The sequence below is a fragment of the Cyprinus carpio genome, chromosome B1, assembly GCF_018340385.1.
Source record: "Cyprinus carpio isolate SPL01 chromosome B1, ASM1834038v1, whole genome shotgun sequence".
NCBI lineage: Eukaryota > Metazoa > Chordata > Actinopteri > Cypriniformes > Cyprinidae > Cyprinus > Cyprinus carpio.
The window spans coordinates 33,863,713-33,881,625 of record NC_056597.1 but is presented as its reverse complement, the minus strand read 5'-3'; the positions used below and the strand labels follow the sequence as shown (position 1 = coordinate 33,881,625).

Here is a 17,913-nt window from a genome sequence, read left to right as displayed (position 1 = left end):
ATGAAATGCAGATTACAATCATATCATATTTCATACAATACAATATAATACACAGTTACATACAATCATATTTCATTGAAATAATTAATTATGCAATATAATTTAATTATATATTTTATATAATATAATTATGCAATATATTATTCACCACAATATCATGCCCAGTCTTCTCAGTCCAGCTACCAGGATCAATTTTTTTTAGCAAGATCTACACAATAAAATAATAATAATAATAATTATAATAATTTATTTAAAACAGATGGATGGTGAGACATTTGGGTGTTTAGGCTGTAGGGGCTTTGGGAAATTATGAAAAAATTTAAAAAGTGTTATTTTTGGTGTTTTTTATTTTGATTTTTTTTATGTAATGTCTGACTATTAAAATGTCACACATCTCAATCAACATTATAAAACCATGTCAAAAAGAAGAGACATACTCATAACATATATTGTGAGGTAATGTTAAACAGGCTGACTGTGAGCACATGACAGTTAAAACATTAAGATTATTTTAATTTAATTAAAATGGTAAAAGAATGAGTAATTAACAAGCTTTCACAACGAATGTGCTACAGTTTATTGTGCTGTCACTAAGTCAACACAAGCTTACCAGTCATGCAACAAATTCATAAAACAAATCAGAGGCTAATATATGATGGCTGTATGCATTCAAGGCTATTTAGCAAATCACGAACACTTCGGCTACGTTAACTTTCCAATGAAATGTATCACTGCAATTCTGCAATTGTTTTTAATGTTGAACAAATAAGAATTGATTCACATTTGATACTCACACTCTGATCCAAGTAGGGGTAACTGCAGCCTGGAGCAATGGCCGTGCCAAAAGGTTTCTCATTGGTGAAACGAAAGGTAGGGGGCGTGCCAAAAGGTAATGCGAAAGATGGCTGTTAAATTTTAAAAAAAAAAAAAAAAAAAAAAAAAGCTGGCAAGCCATATACTCTTAATCGCAGATTAAAAGGAAGCCATAAATTCAACATAATCCAATAAAACCAAATTTAATTCTTCCAAGGTAAAAACGGCGTTAATGAATATTATTTTAAATTACTTTTGAAAGAACCTTCAAAACTTCTGCATGGCAGGGGTTACTGACGTCATCACCGCCGCATGTTTAGGTCTTGATTTATCAATAGTCAAAAACAAAATTACAATATATTTTTGAGAATACAAACGTCTTAACACGGTTAGTCGCACTAGCTGTTCTTAAGTTAAAGTCAATAGTTGTATTTGTTAACATTAGTTAATGTTAACTGTGAAGTGAACTAACAAGAACAAACAATGAACAGCTGTATTTTTATTAACTTACAAAGTTGTATTGCTCATAGTTAATGTTAGTTAATACATCAGTGTCAACAAATGAAACCTTATTGTAAAGTGTTACCCTCAAAAACTATGTTTTGCCTGATAGAGAAAAATATATAGTTGACAAAAGTTTAGTAACCTTATGTTAAGTGACATAAGCAAACAGACACAGCTTTATCCACTAAAACATTTATTTAGCTTTCAGTTTCAGTTGCCAATTCAAGTAAAAAAAAAAAAATTATAGATAGATAGACAGATAGATAGATAGATAAACCACTCATTCATTAATTCTGTAGTAGCAGTCCATAGAACAGAATCCAGCAAACTCTTTGTCTGAATAGAAAGCTGTGAAGACCCCCTTCTTTCCATGGCTACAGTATCCAGTGGTGTTTCTGTAGATGTATCCACAGCCATCACACCTGCTGAGCTCAAACTCTCTCTGTAGGTCTTCCTCAAATCTGAACTGACAGACTTCCAGTCAATGATACCTACACAAGAAAAAAAACAAATGTTAAGAGATTCAAACAAAAAGTAACCAATAAGTAGAACTAAATATAAAATAAAAAAGACTGCAAGTGTTGTCACTAGCAGAAGCGCAAGTGTCTGAGAGTGCAAGTGCAAGTCTGCAGCCAGACCCTTCTCCATTATTAATAATAATACAACACAAAAGTACATATGATTCCTGTGCATGTTTTCTAAAAGAATGGAATAACAAAAAAGGTGACTGGCACTCATCTATACCATAGGTTATACTAATTTTTGGTTCAACATGTTGGATTAACTTCAAAAGAGTGAATGTCCTTCGAGTGCACTTTGTGTAATGGTACAGTTGAGGCATGAGGATCGAATACAAAAGGCTAATCATTCAGAGGAAAGTTACTGGCAGTGTTTGTCTCCATCTTCTAATGTTGACATTGTGCCTCTGAAGGAAAGTCAGTGTCTTTCTCAGGTGTGTTGGATATGCAAGGTTGAAAGCAGAATACATACAGAAGGCTGTTATGAAGGCTTCATCAAGGCTGGTGCACTGACACACGTCTATTCCATCTTCTGTCACCACACTGAGCCCTCCTCCTATGATTACCATTTTCCAGTCAGTATCCATCAGCTGTATGGTAGGAAAGAGTGTAGCAGGGTCCCCCTACATTAAAAAAAAATAAAATAATAATAATACAAAATAAATAAACGCTTTTCAAATTCATCAAATTCTGTTCCGTCCTCTTTGTCTCAGACAGTGTAGCTACATACAGTGCAGAACTGCAAAAACTATTAGAAGCTAATGTATAAGGGTCACAATATACGATGCATTTCATTTTCTTGTTTACACTGATAAATCTTACATTGTTTTCTAAAACTACTGTTTTAAATTTTTAACAGATGGACTAAAAGGGTACAGAAGAATAAAATATTACAAGAAAAGATTTGAAACAAGATATTTTACAGTTAATGATTTATTTTACTATACTCACTCCAGCAGGTGTCCATTGTGTATGGGTGTTTTTGAGTACATCCTCCACAGACATTCCTTCCGTGCTTTCTCAGCGTCTCCAGGAGTATGTTCCTGCCGTGTGGTCTTTGACCGTCCAGGTGTTTGGATGTGTTTTCTGATACTCACTTTGTAGCACATTCACATGAGCCTCAACAGACACTGAATCCTCCCCAACACAAGTTTCCTTCATCAGAACAACAGAAACAGATCATGCTTAGACCGTGACAGATATGAGAAACATCTAAATACTTACAGAACAAGGTGCTTTAGATATAAAAAAATTAAAAAAAATAAAAAAACATTGAACTGCATAAACATTAAGATGATGGTCAGGCAGTGAAAAAGTGGAGTAGATACAAAAAAAAGATTTAAGTATCTGTAGTACAGTATCTTCCTTACATTGAAGTGAAAATGTAAAATTGATTAACAGTGCAAAAATAAATTATGCATATGATGGCAGTGTGCTTACATATGCTACAATAACCTGCAAGTGGAGCACGTTCTGCTTTAAATTTATTAGGGATGTGTCAGGTGTGCTTAAAACACAAATTTGACTGATTGTCATTTTCCAGCAAATAAAGATTACAATATATTGTTACTACAATATTGTGTGTGATTATGTTGATAGAGATAAATCAATGAATTAAAAACAATGTAACTTACACAGTTATTTCCTTTTATATTTCTCTGGAAATGGTTCTTCACAACCAGTGTGTTGGCAACTTGAATATACTCTGCATTAGTTGGATACCTAGCAGAAAGATAGAAACAAACTCTAAATTAGTTTTTTTTATTATTATTTTGTCTAATCGTCTTTATAGATTGTGAATCGATCTTAGTACAGTTGTAATAGCAGAGGTGGTAATAATTATTATACTTACAGGATGTATTCTGTACTGTATTGCACAAAAAGGACGCCGATACAAACTATCAGCTCTGAAGTCTTCGCCTTCGATGCAGATGCGGTCATCGTTTTGTCTCACTGTACATACAGTATGTCTGTCAACAACAATAAACCAATTACTAAAGCTGCAAGATATAACGCAAAGGGAAAATTATGATCGTATTGTAACAAGCTATCTTAATATACATATTTGTGGTATATAAAGTATAGATAAACGTGTGATGAATAATTACCTCACGTCTTATCGCCAGCTTCTCTTGTCTAAAGGAAATTAGTACATGTATATTTACCGCTGATTTATGAGGCGCCGCGTAGGATTTAAATCAAACTTCGCTTATGAATACATGTATAAAACACGTGCATAAACACCTATACATTACTCACATATACATGCATACTACTGGATGTTCACAAATACATATATTAAATACACATGCCACACTAATATGAAATCGATACCAATACATATAATGTTAACAATGAATGCATACACACTTGTGAATAACTTGCGTATACATATAAACTTGACGCGTGCATACACCAAAAGACACTTGCATATATGTATAAGCTCGATCCATGCATATACACCTACACACACTCGCGCATACATATAAACTGGCTGCATACAAACACAACTGCACATACTCGCATATACATATAAACTTGATCCGTGCATATACACCTACACACACTTGCGCATACATATAAACTCGCTGCATACAAACACAACTGCACATACTCGCATATACATATAAACTTGATCCGTGCATATACACCTATTAAACACTCGCACATAAATTTAAACTCGATGCGCGCATACACATCCATAAAACACTCGCGCATACATAAAAAATTACATTTACTAAAGTATACAGTTCAGATAAGAAAGACACGTGCTTTATTTGTGTACATATATATATGCAAGTGATTTCATATGTAGATGTGCGTGAACTTTTCAGTTTAAACGGAAGGCATTTCAGTGTAAACGGAAGGCATTTCAGTGTAAAAGGAAGGCATTTCAGTGTAAACGGAAGGCATTTCAGTGTAAAAGGAAGTCGTTTAAGCGTGAACGGAAGTAACCTGTCTATATACCGCATTTGCAATCATGGATAGGGATCGTTCTACAACTGAAGCAATTAGCATTTTGCGAAATGTTCTTTCTTCGCCCACTATTATAATAACACGCAAACCATGCCAACATCATCCGCCGGTTGAGTTCACGGACCATGATATCACACTCGGCAGCAGTTAATTGGCAGTCTCGATCTAGAAAAAGGTGAGAATTTAACTTTTATGCAATCTTCATGAAATGCATCCAAACGCTATGCAAATTACACACAGAGAGAGAGAGTAAAATGTCCTGCCTCTATAGTTAAAAAAATATAAAATGTGTTCCCAACTAAGTCCCAGTTTCAATAGGGAGCTTAGCCATTTTCAGAATTAAGGATGTCAAGGAATTTTAAATGTGATTAATTAAAGTTTGCTTTTTGTTAAGCTGTATTTGTTTTTACAGGCCAAGGACACAATACCATCGGACTTTTAATAAGGATGTTATACTGTTGACCTCTCCTGACGATAATGTAGTAGTAAAGCAAAAGAAAAAAAAGCACTTGCATGAGATTGGACACATATTAAATGCGTTTGAATTTGACAAAGCATGGGATAGAAATCATAGAAAAAGTGCCACATGATTTAAGGTAAAAAATATATATTTTTTTAAGATGTTATAGTTATTGTAAATGTTTTACTGTGTGATGTATTATTTAAGGGTTTATTAGGGGTTTATTTATGTTGGGTATTACAGTAAACTTTTGAATGGGGTCGTTTTTATAAATTCAGTTATTATTTTGTCTTGTAGAGTATATGTAAACATCTCATGTGAAATAGCTTATTCTGGACAGAACTAAAAAAAAATAACATGCAATTTTCATGATCCCTCAAATTTTGTTTCAACTATTAATATTTTGCACATTCTGCAAAGGGTATGTAAACTTATGAGGGAGGTTGTGGCCTAATGGTTAGAGAATCCAAAAGGTTGTGAGTTTGAGTCTCGGGCCGGCAGGGATTGTAGGTAGGAGGAGTGAATGTACAGCGCTCTCTCCACCTTCAATACCACGACTGAGGTACCCTTGAGCAAGGCACCGAACCCCCAACTGCTCCCCGGGCGGCGCAGCATAAATGGCTGCCCACTGCTCCGGGTGTGTTTTCATGTTGTGTGTGTGTTCACTGCTGTGTGTGTGCACTTTGGATGGGTTAAATGCAGAGCACGAATTCCAAGTATGGGTCACCATACTTGGCTGTATGTCACGTCACTTATGAGTACAACTGTATATGGCCTAAAATAACCCTAAACCCTATAAGGAAGCCCATATGGGAAAGAAAAAAAAGTAAATCAATTAAACTTCATAACAAAAAACAAAACAAACAAAAAAACACACACACTCCAGTCTTACCAAGAGTAGTGGTCTTAAGGGATTTACGTACAAGGCCTTCAGCTTGAACACCTTTAAAATCAAGCTGCTATCCAGTTCCTGACCTCTTCACTTAAGGTGTAATGAGCTTGTATGGGAAACATCCCATAAGTATTTCCAAACTGCACACAATTAAAACCAGTGGTACTAATAAACCCTTAAATAATACATCACGCAGTAAAACATTTACAATAACTAACATCTTTAAAAAAAAAAAACATTTACCTTAAATCATGTGGCACTTTTTCTTTGATTTTTCTTAAAACCGTTCTATCCCATGCTTTGTCAAATTCAAACGCATTTAATATGTGTCCAATCTCATGCAAGTGCTGTTTTTTCTTTTGCTTTACTACTACATTATCTTCAGGAGAGGTCAACAGTATAACATCCTTATTTAAAGTCCGATGGTATTGTGTCCTTGGCCTGTAAAAACAAACACAGTTTAACAAAAAGCAAACTTTAACCACATTTAAATTGCTTGACATCCTTAATTCTGAAAATGGCAAAGCTCACTATTGAAACTGGGACTTAGTTGGGAACACATTTTATATTTTTTTAACTATAGAGACAGGATATTTTATTCTCTCTTTCTGTGTGTGTGTAATTTGCATAGCGTTTGCAGCTATTTCACGAAGATTGCATAGAAGTTAAATTCTCACCTTTTTTTTAGATCGAGACTGCCAATTAACTTACTGCTGGCAAGTGTGATATGGTCCGTGAACTTTGCCGGCGGATAATGTTGACATCGTTTGCGTGTTATTGATGCTTTTGTATACCAGGGGTAGAAGGCCGAAACAAAGTGCGCGATTCAGATTGTGTTTCTGGCACATCTACATATGAAATCACTTGCATATATATTATTTACACAAATAAAGCATGTGTCTTTCTTATCTGAACTGTATACGTTAGTAAAATGTTATTTTTTATGTATGCGCGAGTGTTTTATGGATGTGTATGCGCGCATCGAGTTTACATTTATGTGCGAGTGTTTAATAGGTGTATTATGCACGGATCAAGTTTATATGTATATGCGAGTATGTGCAGTTGTGTTTGTATGCAGCGAGTTTATATGTATGCGCGAGTGTGTGTAGGTGTATATGCATGGATCAAGTTTATATGTATATGCGAGTATGTGCAGTTGTGTTTTGTATGCAGCCAGTTTATATGTATGCGCGAGTGTGTGTGTAGGTGTATATGCATGGATCGAGCTTATACATATATGCGAGTGTCTTTTGGTGTATGCACGCGTCAAGTTTATATGTATACGCAAGTTATTCACAAGTGTGTATGCATTCATTGTTAACATTATATGTATTGGTATCGATTTCATATTAGTGTGCATGTGTTTTAATATATGTATTTGTGAACATCCAGTAGTATGCATGTATATGTGAGTAATGTATAGGTGTTTATGCACGTGTTTTATACATGTATTCATAAGCGAAGTTTGATTTAAATCCTACGCGGCGCCTCATACTGATTGGCCAACACAGTAAAACTCCTTTGACCAATGAGAAACATTTTGGCACGCCCCTACCTTTCGGCACGCCCATTGCTCCAGGCTGCAGTTACCCCTGTCTCAATCTCGCTCATTATTAGTAACGTTATTAGGCCTACGCATGACGTCACGTCACGTGGGAATTCACGTTGAATCGCTGTCAGTTCGCTGTCCATTACGGTGGAAACCACATTAAATATAAATTTAATTATATAATATAGCGCTAACAGTAACAACTCTGCACACACAATAAGTTCTTAGGTTAACCTATATTACCAACTGTATTGAGCCAAACAATGCGCTCATTAAACGTGACTGGTGATGTCTGGATAGGCACGATATTAAATAGCTGTAACTACTGTTGCTAACATATTTATTCCGGTCCAGGTTTATATAAGGCTATTTATTAATTGATTTTTCTTCTTCTAACGTTACTCTGGTATAACGTTAGCGCTGCATATTATGATCGTTCTAAAAGCTTGGCTTTTATTTTGATAGGCCATATTTACTATTACTTCCGGGTCACGTGGCCAACCTGTCTGTATTTCAATGTAGATCTTCAAACGAAAAAAACATGAAAAAGGAATTTCAAAAAACCAAAATCGGACCGTTATTTGATTTTGGTTTTGTGTGATTTTTCGTTTTTTGGATTCAGAACCAAAAACGGGGAGAACGGCTCTTTTTAACCGTTTCTTTGTTTTTGGTTTGAAACGACAAACGAAAAACAGGTGGTTTCTCGTTATTTTGTTTTGTGTTTCAAACGAAAAAACAAACTATCAAAACGTACACGGACCACCCTCGCCCCCTTCCTTCCAGATGTGGATTAAGGATATGATCTCCGTCATACAGATAGTAAGACTTCGACTTTTGAGGACTGAATCTATTGAAAAGTTTTCCGCTGTCTGGGGTTCATTTCTGGTCCGTGTACGTTTTGATAGTTTGTTTTTTCATTTGAAACACAAAACAAAATAACGAGAAACCACCTGTTTTTCGTTTGTCGTTTCAAACCAAAAACAAAGAAACGGTAAAAAAGAGCCGTTCTCCCGTTTTTGGTTCTGAATCCAAAAACGAAAAATGACAAAACCAAAATCAAATAACGGTCCGATTTTGGTTTTTTGAAATTCCTTTTTTCCATTTTTTTCGTTTGAAGATCTACATTGAAATACAGACAGGTTGGCCACGTGACCCGGAAGTAATAGTAAGTATGGCCTATCAAAATAAAAGCCAAGCTTTTAGAACGGTCATAATATGCAGCGCTAACGTTATACCAGAGTAACGTTAGAAGAAGAAAATCAATTAATAAATAGCCTTATATAAACCTGGACCGGAATAAATATGTTAGCAACAGTAGTTTATTACAGCTATTTAATATCGTGCCTATCCAGACATCACCAGTCACGTTTAATGAGCGCATTGTTTGGCTCAATACAGTTGGTAATATAGGTTAACCTAAGAACTTATTGTGTGTGCAGAGTGGTTACTGTTAGCGCTATATTTATATAATTAAATTTTATATTTATTGTGGTTTCCACCGTAATGGATAACTGTTCCCCCTTTTCTATCAGCAGGTGGCAGTATTTAAATGACTGACTGTATGGTGTCTTTGGTAACTGTTTTAAATCAAGATTACTGATACAGATGTATTTATTGTTGTTCATTTTATTTTGTTTTTGATTTTATTTGCCTAGTTATCATCATCATCATTCACCCAGCCCAGATTTAAACCTGCTTCTGCTTTTTTAACCTGATTATAACACTGCTATCAGCGTCTTATAGCAGCTCAGACAACAAACTCACATCAGACATGTCCTAATCCTAATGTAGGCCATCTGGCCAAAAGAATGATTTACCATTGTGCTATATACTGTGTGAATCTTTCTTCTCTATACACATTCCAGTTTGTATAACATACAAAACTCCGATTGTGTCATGCAAGTGAAGAGAATCCATACAAGTCTTGAAACTTTATATAGCACATACATGCTTTCAAGGGCATTGCATGTACAATCAATGGCTGCAGAACATTTGTTAAGCCCTAAGGTAAGAACATTTTACAAGGTCCTCAAAAGAAAACCCAAAAATATAATTACATTACTAAAAACAGGCTGTCAACGCTGATTACATCAGCAATAACTGCAACAAAACATTTCCAGTAACTTTTGATACGTCCTGCTTATTGACTTGGACGAATCTTTGCCCATTCCTCTGTCCAGAACAGCTTCAACTCTTGGATGTTGGTGGGGTTTCCTCACATGAGCTGCTTGCTTCCTCATCCTTCCACAACATTTCAATCATTTTAAGGTCATAACGTTTGACTCTGCCTTTCCAAAACATTCACTTTATTCTTCTTTAAGGTAGGTGGGTATATTTTGTCACAATATAATATATATAATAGTATAAAGTATAAATTGAGTTTGTAACTCCCTTCTGGTACATAGCAGACATTATCAGGCTAATATAGAAGCAATTATAAAAATGGTAAACAGAAATAAACTATGATCAGTGGAGCAGTGCTGAGGATGAACTATAGTTTAAGAGTCTGATAGCTTGGGGGGGAAAGTTGCTCTGCAGTCTGTTGGTGCTGCCGGCAGCAGAAACTTCTATATCTCTTCCCAGAAGGCAGCAGGATGAACAGGCTGTGGCTGGGTGGGTACTGTCCTTTTGTATCCTTTTGGCTCTGGGTACCAGTGATCTTCTGAGCAGTTTTAATCTCCCGCTGCAGAGCCCTCCGGTCCTGGGCCGTGCACATCCCATGACAATTTGTGATGTTTTCCAGTCAGGTGATCACCACCATTTGCTGATGTAACGTGTCACACTGATGATGTATAATCCTCAAGGCTCTCCTTGGTGGTGACCTCATCTGTCCATACTTTGAATGTCTTTACTTATGATCAGACTTGCAGCACTGTCTTTATATTTCAATGTTAACATAAAAATGTTTTAGAATGGCATAAAATTAAGAAATGAGAATGTGTCTGTACACCTAGCCTGTGTGTCTTAATCAGCATAAGCATTCAACTTTTGTTTGCTTTCAGTCCCTCTGACTGCAGCTCAATATATCATTTGGACTGTGCAATGACAGATATCACAATAGATGATGGAGAAGTGAACTGTGCATCACTATGCTTACATGAACTTTATCTGAAAAATGTATGTAAAAGTAGAATTCCATAAATTATATTCCATAAATATTATCAAAACTTTAGGTGTTCTCAAAGTGTGGTCTTGTATCAAATGATGATGGCAGTTGTTAAGTATAGGCTATTCTGCTTATCATTGCCAATATGCCTAGTAATTGCTGACAACAACTAGCCTTTAAAATCAATCTGGAATGGAAACAAAACATTTCAAGGTACACATTTCAAAGAAGACTATTATACGTGAATGAATATGAGGTACTAGAAAAACAAAATTCATCCGGCGGTATCCAATGATAGACCCACCATGGGCCCAAACTTTTCTGTAGCTTTTCCATAGACAGCTTTTCAAAGCTGCCTCAGTATAATAGCCTACCGCTGTCACGCAATCTCTATGTGCAATCTGTGCTTCGGAGAAGTGCGGTCGCGCCCATGGTTGCACCATCTACGCTTAAAAATATAGCCTATTGCGCGTCTATGTCAGCTTAAGCGCGAATGCATGTTTAAAATACATACATGTAAAGAATGATTTTCATGATAACTAAATATTTTTTGCTATGGTATAAATATTAAAGAATGCTCTGTGCAAAACAACACTATTTAATTATTATTTACCGCATATATTTTGTTTTGACAATATAGTCGATGTCCTTCATTATCAGATACGGTCAGGAATTTACGTCAATTTAAAATTATTTTTAATGTTATTATTGCTCATTAAAACCATCCTTGATTTAACCTAAGCCGAGTCATTTCCAGAAGTGGTCCAGATCCGGAGCCGGTTTTTATGGTGAGGCCCAGTGCTTTACAGCCGTAACAAAAATGCATGTGCTAGAGCGAGCTGCGGGCCACAATCGGCCCGGTTAACACACGCCGATGCCGAATAAGCCGCAGACGCCGCGGGGCAGCCGAGCTTGGGCCGATTGTACATGCTGGGACACGAAGTTGCGTAGGCTCAAGGTGTAGCTATGCACTAGACTTAAAAAAAAAAAAAAAAAAAAACATAAAATCCACCAGATTCTTGTTCTAAATCTCACAGACTACCACTGGCTTTTATTTTGATAGGCCATATTTACTATTACTTCCGGGTCACGTGGCCAACCTGTCTGTGTTTCAATGTAGATCTTCAAACGAAAAAATGGAAAAAGGAATTTCAAAAAACCAAAATCGGACCGTTTTATTTGATTTTTGGTTTTGTCATTTTTCGTTTTTGGATTCAGAACCAAAAAACGGGAGAACGGCTCTTTTTTTACCGTTTCTTTGTTTTTGGTTTGAAACGACAAACGAAAAAACAGGTGGTTTCTCGTTATTTTGTTTTGTGTTTCAAACGAAAAAACAAACTATCAAAACGTACACGGACCATTTCTCGGGTATTTGGACAAGTTAACAGCTCAGTCGGCCCCCAAAGACTTCTCTAAGATCTAGTCTGCATATCCCTTCTGGGCACCTTGCCTGTTGTGCAGCATTCTATTAATGTACTTTTACATACGTTTTTTTTTTTTTGTGGTGTGTGTGTGTGTGTGTGTGTGTGTGTGTGTGTGTGTGTGTGTGTAATCCGAGCCAGTGTTGTTTGTTCTGTGTTTTTACTTGAAAAATCCTTTAAAATAAAGTATTTAAAAAAATAATAATAATAATATGTAGATGAACAGTAGTAATAATGTAGGAACTGTATGAGTGTCTGTTGATCCAAACTCCACATAAATAAACTCCTCCATCATCTGGTGTCACAGCAGTGATTCTCACAGTGAAGAGATTTTTAGGTTTGTCAGAAATACCGAATCTTCCTTCCTTGTTCCATGTGCTGTACACTCTCAGAAATAAAGGTACAGAAAAGGCAAAAAAAAGGTACAAATGCTCGTCGCTGGGGCAGTACCCCCAAGGGGAACAAACTTGTACCATATTAATGGGTACAAAGAAGTACCCCCTACAGTTTGTGCCTTTTAGGTACAAATATGTACCTTTGAGGGTACAAATGGCTCATCGCTGGGGTGGTACCCCCGAGGTACAGCAATGGTACCCTTTACCATAGGTACAGAGTTGTACCCTTTTATACTGTACCTTTTGAGAGACAATATGGTACCTTAGCAATACATTTGTACCTTAATCCACTGGTACAAAAATGTACCCCATTAGATAGTACTAATTTGTTCTCGTTAGGGGTACCACCCCAGCGACGATCCCATTGTACCTATAAAGTGGCAAAAATGTCCTTGACAAATAGAAAAAGAATGAGAGCAAAAGAAAGCAATGTTTTGTTTTCCCACAATCAATGATTTAAAAGAAGTTAAACTGTACAAATTAAAATACTGGAAAGAGAATAACGACCGCACACCACAATCTTCGTTTACAATAAACTTTAATAAACAAAGTTTTTCACATTTAAACAACTTTAATAGAGAATCACTTTATAAATGCATTACATACTGCAGTGTAAGAACATAACATAACATCATGCTTTATATTGACTAAAAGCTACTGTGAGTGTTCATTGTATGCTTAAAGGATTAGTTCACCCCAAAATGAAAATTTCCTAATAATTTACTCACCCAATGCCATCCAAGATAACCATGTCTTTCTTTCCTCAGTGGGAGAGAAATTGTTTTTTGAGGAAAACATTTCTGGATTTTTCTTCTAACAATGGAGTTCATTGGTTACCATCATTTTTAAGTCCAAATCAATGCAGTTTCAAAAGTCTTTGAAGTGTTTAAACGGACTGTATGCGATCACAGCTGAAGAAGAGGTTGTTTTCTAGCGAAACAATGCGTCATTTTCAAAAAAAAATTATAATTTATACTTTTTACCTTCAATAGTTCAGATTGAGCTGATCAACAAACGGACAGAGAACTACATCACGTTGAAAGGTCACGCCGGCGCCAGCAGAAGCACCCCACTGTTTACAATGCGACCGTACGTAGGAGGATAGTTCAAATAGTATTGTTTGCTATTATATATATACACTATTCATATTCACTGAATACTATATGAATAACATTTTGATGAATATGAATAGTAGTTAAAGTAGTATTGCCGGCGCCGGCGTGACCTTTCAACGTGATGACGTAGTTTAATGTAACTTTACGTTAGCTAACGACAGTATTACTCACCTCTGAATTTCTGTGCTTCAACTTCGGTCATAGTTACACCACCTTCTGTCATGTTTGGATCAGCTCATCTGAGGATAAAGTTGGCAGGGCCATTGTTGAGCTGTCAAGCGTCCTGCAGGCTCCAGCGAGTGCCATGCCGAGTGAAAGAAAGAGGCGTGACCACTGACCTAGAACACGAATAACGGCGCGAAAACACAGCCGGTCATAATATTAGACAGACCAGCAACAGGACAATTTTAACAATGTTCGCCATCTTATTCATCACGTTGAAAGGTCACGCCGGCGCCGGCAGAAGTACCGCCCCACTGTTTACAATGCGACCGTACATAAGAGAATAGTTCGAATAGTATTGTTTGCCATTATATATATACACTATTCATATTCACTGAATACTATATGAATAACATTTTGATGAATATAAATAGTAGTTTAAATAGTATTGCCGGCGCCAGCGTGACCTTTCAACGTGATGTAGTTCTCTGTCCGTTTGTTGATCAGCTCAATCTGAACTATTGAAGGTAAAAAGTATAAATTATAATTTTTTTTTGAAAATGACGCATTGTTTCGCTAGAAAACAACCTCTTCTTCAGCTGTGATCGCGTACAGTCCGTTTTAAACACTTCAAAGACTTTTGAAACTGCATTGATTTGGACTTAAAAATGATGGTAACCAATGAACTCCATTGTTAGAAGAAAAATCCAGAAATGTTTTCCTCAAAAAACAATTTCTCTCCCACTGAGGAAAGAAAGACATGGTTATCTTGGATGGCATTTTCGCAATGCATCGCTGGAGGAAGGTCAGAGTGTTCTTGTTTTTGGGTTGGTATTCAAGATTGAAAACAAAATATCAATAAAACAAGGAGATCATGGCTTCCTCTACCTTCATGCCTTCACACACCTCGACCCTGTCTACCTTCAGGGAACAGGAGCTTCGTCCCTCAAATGTGGACTTCCAGTCTTCTTGGGTCACCTGGACAACTGGGTATGGTGTGTTGTGTTCACCCTGAAGAATACAGCAAAGAAGACATGGGGCAAACATGTGAATGTTCACAGTGCATTTTATGCAAACAACTCTAATTGTAGTTGTAACTCTATATTTACAGTAGGCATAATTGTCATTGCGTATGTGTATGCAGCATGAGTCAAATACAATCTTCTGTTCGTGAACAGTTGTATTTCATTCATTAATCTGAATATGCATCCGTGCATTTAATTGGCATACGCTTGTGTGATAGTAATATGGATCTTAGTAGCATTTTAAGTGATAATTGATTCTATAAACAACTATAAAAGATACATTTCGGCTTTCTCCGGCTCCCTGCACCGGGCTAATGCGAAACCGGAAGTGTCTAACCGCACACTCGCTGATCCGAGATCCGAAATCCAAAATGGCGGACACGTGCAACTAGTCTATTCTAACGTACACAACATAGCCGCCATCTTCTAACGTTAAACTGTGTTCCGCGTGCACAAATGGAATCGAACATCATCCAACATCTTCAACTTATAAATATACAATACCCATACACTAAACACTTATATAATTGATTATCTACATAGCTTTAGCACTATTTGTGCACCAACTTAACTTTAACTCAACTTTTCAGTTGAGTACGTTGGCTGTACGAGGAACTCGAGCTAGCTAACGATAGCTGTAGCCATCTCTAAGCTAGCTAAGGTCAGCTAACGTCATGCTTTTTTCTTTACAATCTTTGCAACTAGCTACATGTAACTAACGTTAGTGGTAACTTACAAAATAAGTCCCGATATAATGTTATTTCGATCTAACTCTAGATAACGTGCAGCCAACTTTAATCAGCGGGCCGCAAGTGTCGCTTAAATGTAACTTTACGTTAGCTAACGACAGTATTACTCACCTCTGAATTTCTGTGCTTCAACTTCTGTCATAGTTACACCACCTTCTGTCATGTTTGGATCAGCTCATCTGAGGATAAAGTTGGCAGGGCCATTGTTGAGCTGTCAAGCGTCCTGCAGGCTCCAGCGACTGCCGCCGTGCCGAGTGAAAGAAAGAGGCGTGACCACTGACCTAGAACACGAATAACGGCGCGAAAACACAGCCAGTCATAATATTAGACAGACCAGCAACAGGACAATTTTAACAATGTTCGTCATCTTATTCATCACTAAATTCACTTATGAGAACGTTTTAGGCGAGAAAAGAACTGTTTAGATTTCGAATATGGGCAGTCTTGTGAAAATTGATGCCGAATTGACAATTTGCTTCAAAGTTTTCGGAGTTGAGAAGCTCCATGAAGTGAGGAGACAGCCAGCAGGCGTCTGCCCCAGCCGCTAGCTCGTCGCTCGGCCAGTCCTGCTCAGAGACCCCGCTGTGAGCTGGAGGTCTCTCAGACCGGTCTTGTACATTAGAGGCTTTTATTTCGCCGTTGACGATTCGTTTGTTTACATGCTGTTCATGTAAACATTCAAATTCCATTCATGCCATTGATTTTATACATTCGTTACCTGTAAAGGATAATATTAACAAGTTTAAGCGATGCAATCATCAGCGTTGCTTATCTTGAATGAAACGTATCGCGAGAACTCCTTCTCTAAATGCGCGCAATGCCGCGCCCACGCCCGCACAAACAAGCACACACATCCATCTTAACTATAATAATATATATTGAATTCATTTGAACCAATAGTGCTTATTATAGAACCCAAAATATATGCAACAATTATTTAAATGAAAACAATAATGATAATAATTATAAAAATCGAGTATAAATCTGTAAATAATTCCCTAGCAGAAACAAATGAAAACACTTACGAAAACAGATAGTGATAATAATTATGCACTTATCACAAAGGATTATTCAGCATACCACATTTACAAATTATGACAAAGGCTCTATCAGTCTTAGAAAAGGCACGCACAAGTAGCTGCTACCCCAGAGGATTGTGTACCCTATAACTTGAAAAGTACTTCTTAGTACCCCACAGGAAGTGTACCCTTTGACTTGAATAAGGTACTTTTTTTGTTCCCTACAGGATGTGTACCCAAAAGGTACTTCTAAGTACCCCATGGGAACACGATAGGACCTTTAATGGTACATTTGTGAATGTTGTACCTTAACTATTACTTTATATGACAATGTACCTTTTCAAAGGGTACATATATGTACCTTTCACCATGCATATTTCATTGTGTACCCCTTTTCTTTGGAAAGGTACTTTTTGGTACTCAGCTGGATACATGTTTGTTCCTTTGCTGGCACATTTGTGAAATTTGTACCTTAAAGTACTTAATTGTACCCGCACTGTACCTTTATTTCTGAGAGTGTAGATCATCTCAATGGAGTCTTTTTCTTTGAATATAATCTTGATATCATTAATATGATTCAGTGAATATTCACAGTTGAAATTGGCAGTTTCTCCAATATTCACCATCACTCTCTTTGACACTTTACAATATAAATCTGTAATTCACACAGATAAATTTGTTTTACTTTGATAAAGGGTTTAAAATGATCAGTTGTTACTATTTAATAACAGTCTGGTATCGTTTGCACCAAGACGCTAACGCTGTGCTTACCTCTAGGACTCCATTGCAGTTGCCTGTTCCCTTCCACTCCTCTCCAGTCTCCTCACTGTTCCTCGTCTCCTGTGTGTGCACCTGAGTCTTCTCCAGCCCTGTGTGTCTCCATCCGATCTCCATCAGCAAGTATCAATCTGAGCCCCCCAAAGACTACATTACCTGGATTGCTATTCACCATACCCTTCACTGCCGATCACTCATCTGGTTGTTCAAAATAAACACTCATTACCTTTATCCGTGTGTCTGCTCCTTCTGTCTTGTAACATTGATAAGGAGAGTAAATGTTGAAATAAAATGTTATTTTAGTAATTTTTTTTTTTTTGATTATTATTAAGATGATAAAATTGGGAGACTTGTTAATGCTCTTTTATGTTTGTATTTAAAACAGTTTCTGGTACTTTAGTGTTTTGGGGGGGGTTACCATTGTGGTGAAGT

At 36.7% G+C, this 17,913-nt stretch overlaps 1 long non-coding RNA gene across 1 annotated transcript; it reads right to left on the bottom strand.

The window, feature by feature from the left end:
• Positions 1-13,633: 13,633 nt before the first annotated feature.
• Positions 13,634-16,684, bottom strand: LOC122135953. The gene is made up of 3 exons (XR_006153806.1): positions 16,404-16,684; positions 15,797-15,966; positions 13,634-14,087 (listed from the first exon to the last, which is right to left on the bottom strand). It is a non-coding gene; the product is annotated as an uncharacterized LOC122135953 (long non-coding RNA).
• Between the last annotated feature and the right edge of the window lie 1,229 nt (positions 16,685-17,913).